The 5,531-nt window shown below is 36.8% G+C and overlaps 1 long non-coding RNA gene across 1 annotated transcript in view; it reads right to left on the minus strand.

The window, feature by feature from the left end:
* Nucleotides 1–3,306: 3,306 nt before the first annotated feature.
* LOC108166309 (uncharacterized) overlaps nucleotides 3,307–5,531 on the minus strand; it is a 34,778-nt gene continuing 32,553 nt past the window's right edge. Inside the window, exon 4 of the long non-coding RNA XR_001776633.1 lies at nucleotides 3,307–3,521. This is a non-coding gene — a long non-coding RNA (uncharacterized LOC108166309). The remainder of the gene's footprint in view (nucleotides 3,522–5,531) is intronic.

The raw sequence follows: 5,531 nt of genomic DNA on the forward strand, positions 1-5,531 counted from the left end.
CAAAGGCAGGAGGAGGGCGGCGGGGTGGCGGTGCATGGGGGCGGAGGGTCGGGGGAAGAGCAAGGCATTACTGCCTGAAAAGGAGAGAAAGAAAAAAAAAGAAAGAAGATATGGACCTGGAGTTATCGGTGTTTACAGCTAGATGAACCCATTTTTAATGTCATTTCTGTTGTGAAGTCAAAGGAAATGCTTCAAAAATGTTTTACTGAAAAAGATCTGAAATTTGGGATTCTATTTGTAGTTAGCACCCTTTACTCTAAAACTCCTAAATAAAATTGAGCGGCAACCAATGATAGCCTACAGTTACTAATTAGCGGTGGGCATTTATGTATCGTTTAGCATTTATCGTGAAAAATGTCTTTTTGATTTATTGTTGTCTTGATAAACTTAAATTAATAATGTAAAAAAGAAAAATCTGGCAGTTTTATCGAAAATTTTATTTTTATTATTTTTTCCAGAAATATTGACAAATATCAGTCATTTCAGAAAATATTAAATGCAGTTACTGTGTGCAGTACAAATAACACTTCTTTAAGATCTTTAAAGCTGCAGTGTGTAACTTAATTTTTTTTCATATTTGTTGAAACTTTCAGTCTCGTGACAGTATAGTAAGAGACAGATCGTCGTACAAAAATAAATAAATAAATTTGAGCTCCTGTGCTCACAGTGCTAACTAAAAATGAATCAGAGCCAGGAGGTGGGTCTTACCACTGTCAATCACTATCTCATGTGGTGCTGCTCAGCCTCCCCTTTACTGTCTGCTACGCTGCAGCTAGCAAAGCCTGCTATGACCGCAAAGGTTATTTAGCATAAGTCACTAATGATGGCAGATAAGTGGTTTCTCTGCACATTTAGCAGCAAGTATATGAGTTTGATTGACAGCGATAAGACCCTCCTCCTGGCTCTGACTGGTTGTTTTTGGTCGGGAGCGGTGCATTTCTTCAGACTGCAATAGTAGCTCAGGGACAGGTGAAGATCAACCTTTTCACAGATTATCTGTCTCATATAATACTGTCACAATACAGTGACTGTTTTAGAAAATATGTAAATAAAATATTCTTCATAAAATTTACATGCAGCAGCTTGATGAAACCATTTCAAATAGGAATGATTTTCATGTTTGTGTCGCCGTGAACGATGAAATGGAATCACAGCCAGTTAGCTAAAAAAAAAAGTAATAAATTGTTTATCGTCATATTTATCATTATCATAATAGTACCAAAACATATCACGATAAAATTCTAAGTCCATATCGCCCACCCCTAGCAGATAGTGTGAACTCTAGTCTCAGTATATATACACCAAGCTTACATTTAAATATGGGCCTCATAAGGATAAAAAAATAGGCCACAGATGGGATTGTGAAGAGATTATATACTGTAATAGTTCCATATTATTTTCCCATCAATTTAACTGACTTTACGGACACCAACTGCATTTAGTCAGCTTTCCTTGGCTTGTTCTGTTTTCAAGTAAAACAAACAAACAAAAAAAAAGCTAAATTCAAACTTGAAACTTTTCATGTTGCTCAGCCAGCAACACGGCCGCGCTCTCACCACGATCCCACTATCTGCTTCCAAGAATAAAGCCAATCCCAGAAACTTATTCGCTTTGTGTCTGAGGCATGAAACTGCTACCAGGAGCTATTAAAAGCACATAAAAGAGACACATTGTTTCAAAGCATGGCAGATACTTCTCAGTGGCACACGCAGCCGAGAACGAGTTTATTTTAAGTAAACTCCCAGCGCGCCGTCCTGTTTAACAGCACAATTAAAACAACAGAGTACAGCTATTTCCCAAAATAAATGCCCCCTTTAAAAGAACTAATTATATTTTGTAAGCAGTTTGTCAGTGGCTCACTTCTCTGCTTATGGACTGTGAGCGACAGCACTAGTTTTTATGATAACGTATAAGCTTTTCTTCTTCTTGACACTTTTAAAAAAAAATCTTTTGTTGAGAATTTGTGTTCAGCCTCTCAAGTGTCACCCTAAGTTAAAGTTGTGCTCACAAGTTTACATACCTTGCCAGTAGTTTTTGTATTTTGATCATTTTAGGAGAATATGAATGATAATATGAAAAAAGAGAGAGAGAGAACTGAGTGTAATACAGACAGCTACGGGAGATCCTTCCTGCCCACAGCATCTACAACAACTCTAAGGAAAATGATGTAATACGAGTTTAAACTAAAATTCAATTAAGAAATAACAGATTTTGTATAGTTTCAGTTATTACTGAGACTTTAACATTTCAGTTAATTAATTACATAGATTTTAACTTTTAGCATTTTTTGCACAATTCATAGATTTTTTTATTCCCTAGCGGAACTTTTGTATTTGTGTGTTTCTGGTACACCTGCAATATCCGACGCACAAACGACAAAACTGTTCTCTTGGACAGAGGTGGGGGTTAATTTTTGTTTAAAAAAACGAAACGATTTGATGGGAAGCTGGAAAAGACTGCCCGACGTCAGTGTCCACATTTCTAAAACATTTGTTCAAAGAAGTTCCTGAAACACATGAGAGCTGATATAAAGCACACTGCTCCGATCTAATTGATGAATAACCTAAATAAAATATTAAAAATAATATTTATTAAAACAATTTAGCAGCAAAAAAGGTTTTTGAACTGAGAATGTTGCTAATTTTTGTCAATATTTGGTCTCTGATAAAAATGTGATTGATTCTGATTAATTAATTACAGACCTGCAATTATCTCGATTAAAAATTTTAGCCGAGTTCCACCGCTAGTTACACTTTCTGCTCAAAGACACGACAGTGAATTTGATGACGCAATGTTGTTGCTTGGCTACTGCAGTACACAGAAAAGAAAAAAAAAACTAAGTGTGTCTATAAGTACATATAAATATGCAAGTGTCACTGGTGCAGGTAAGAAAATAGTAATAAAAAAAACTATGGAATGAATATTGCTAAACACATAGTATGTAACTTAGGATTTTCAGGTTTTAGTGGAGGATTATTGGTGTTGAACCACCTAATATACATTACATCCCCATGAGGGGAATATGAAATAAAAATAGATGTAGTTTCTTCTCAGTCATATGTCAGTTTCTCTGTGGGAACCTGAACATGCAGCCTTCCTAATAAATATCTGTGCAGGTTTTATTTCTGCTCTCACACCCCGTTTGGCTTCACTCATGCAAAAATACTTATGGAAATCCAAATATATAATGTCCTCCTTTCATAGGACAAACACAACTTAGATAAAGAGACACATAGGAAGTTGTATTGCATCCTATATAAACAATACAACATTTGATGATAATAATAATAATAATATTGAAAGAAATTCTTGTGCTTGTTAAACAGCTTGATGTCACACTCGTCCTCACCTTCCGTTCACCAGCCCAGGTGATAAAACCGCGCTTCGTTTTCCTTTCGGCGTATTGAGTGCAGCCATCGATCGCCTCTGTTAACTCCTGCAGTAAACGCTGCGCTTCATCAGCGCCTGTCATCTCCCATCAGGCTGAAGCATTGCGCCCACTAAGCTTCGGACGACGTCGCCTTTTTTAAAGAGGAGGAGAACATTTTTGGTTTTTCTTTCTTTTTACAAACTTCTTCAAAGAATTTGTCGTTTTTATCTGTCCTTACGTTATTTATTAATAGCATGTTTACTCTCTGCACCCAATCTGCAGAGATGAGAGCTAAAAAAAAAAAAAAAAGAAAGATGAGGAAATTGGTGTAAGTCTTAGCATCACTTCTCCCTCCCCCCTGTCAGAGTTTGGCTCAGGTGTGAAAATGACTGCAGGTCGAATCATCCAACCAAATTTGCACAAGGTGTAAAACTGAATCCAGCTGTTTTCATCAAGCTGTGGGTGTTAACGCTCTTTGCCTACCGTGTCGCAGAGGTTAGTGTAATTTAGGACACATTTTTATCAGCTGCTTCAACACTTTCCGTCTTGTGCGTCTCCTTCCAGTTTTTGTGTCCACCAGTTATCCGTCTTGCAGCCTGCATGATGTTCTGAAACGCTGGAAATGCACATCTCTCGCTTCAGTTTCTGTCTGCTTTGATTAAATTTGCATGGGCCCAATATTTCCTACAGCCTCCTACCTGAAGCAGAGAGCAAGCAAATCAGAGCATTCCTTTCCTTTTAATCATCGGGAGTGAGGGACTCGCCTCGCTGACAGCCAGATTTCAAAGTGGAGTTTTGCTACATGTTTGGAAGAGAGTCTTCAGACGGCGTTTAAATAAAACAAAAACTCGCCCAGAACAAAAGCGCTGACCCAGTTTGTTGGTGAGAGGAGAGGCGAGAAGGATCCTCATCGAACTACACAACAACCTGAGCAGACCTAGCTGAACTCCTTTCACCTATGGAGGACTGATCCTGCCAAAAATTGGCAATAAATACAGAAATAAATAAATGCTTAGATAAAGTAATTATAATTGATGTGCAAAAATAAAAACATTCCCAGCTTATCACATTGTGATAGCTGTGGATTAATATTTGTTCATCATCTCTAACAGTACTCATTTAAAATTATCACTATTATTTAATATTACAAGTTATTTTCAGTCTTTTTGTTTTATTAATTGGTTCCCCTTTCATTTGTTTCTAATTTTTTTCATATTCTGTATTTATTTAATATTTTGTATTTACCGTTACGTTTTATTTCACTATTTTAATCTGTTTCTTATTTTGTATTAGTTTGCTTTCCCTAAAATTTCCTTCTGTATTAAATCACTTTTACTTTTTAATCATACACTAATTTATTTTCTCTAATATTTCCTTCCGTATCCACTGAGTAATGTCCTAAGTACTGTAAAAGTGAAAATGGTTTTTCAAAAGAATGAGGGTCATATTTTTTAGTTTGTTGAATTTTTAATTTTTTTGTAATTACATTTATTGTGTTCATAACTAAAACTAAAAATCATTCTCTTTTTAACAGAAATATTCCTTGCTATGGTTTATTCTTTTCAACCCGCTCTCTGGTAGCTCAGTATGCTGAGTCACACCCATAACCCAAACCTCTGGATCTCATACAACAAGAAGCAACCAGCTCCCATGACTAACAAACCTTTAAACTAAATCTGTTGAGATTTTTTTTTTTTCTGTGTGTGTTTTGTTAAAAATATCCTCCAGATTTAGTTTTTAGAGGCTCCAAAACGTCCAGCATACTGATCGTTGAAGCCCCCAGCTTTCCCCCCACGGACCCCTGCAGTCTGAGCAGCCGGAGGGAAGGCGGTCGCTGAAGAGGCTCAGAAATTTCAATCGCTCATCAGAAGTTTGGCGCTTCGGTTAAAATCGGCAGAGTTCCCAGTGTGGTGGAGGTAGAAGCATGTGGGCGGGGCTGGAAACGTTTCCCTATTTAAAAACAGAGCCAGAACGAAACCAGTGTCTTCTATTTTTAGCACATCACACCTTTTGTTGATGACACCTTGTTAACTCGGAACGTTTCGTCTTACTGAGCCGTTTATCCACTTATTTTTGGTCTTCTGTGTTTGTAATAAGAATCCAGGCATGTTTGAAATGGATTTTTAAAAGAAAAAAAAAACCCTCTCTCCATTTTTCTAAA

This window comes from Poecilia reticulata, linkage group LG5 (genome assembly GCF_000633615.1).
Source record: "Poecilia reticulata strain Guanapo linkage group LG5, Guppy_female_1.0+MT, whole genome shotgun sequence".
NCBI lineage: Eukaryota > Metazoa > Chordata > Actinopteri > Cyprinodontiformes > Poeciliidae > Poecilia > Poecilia reticulata.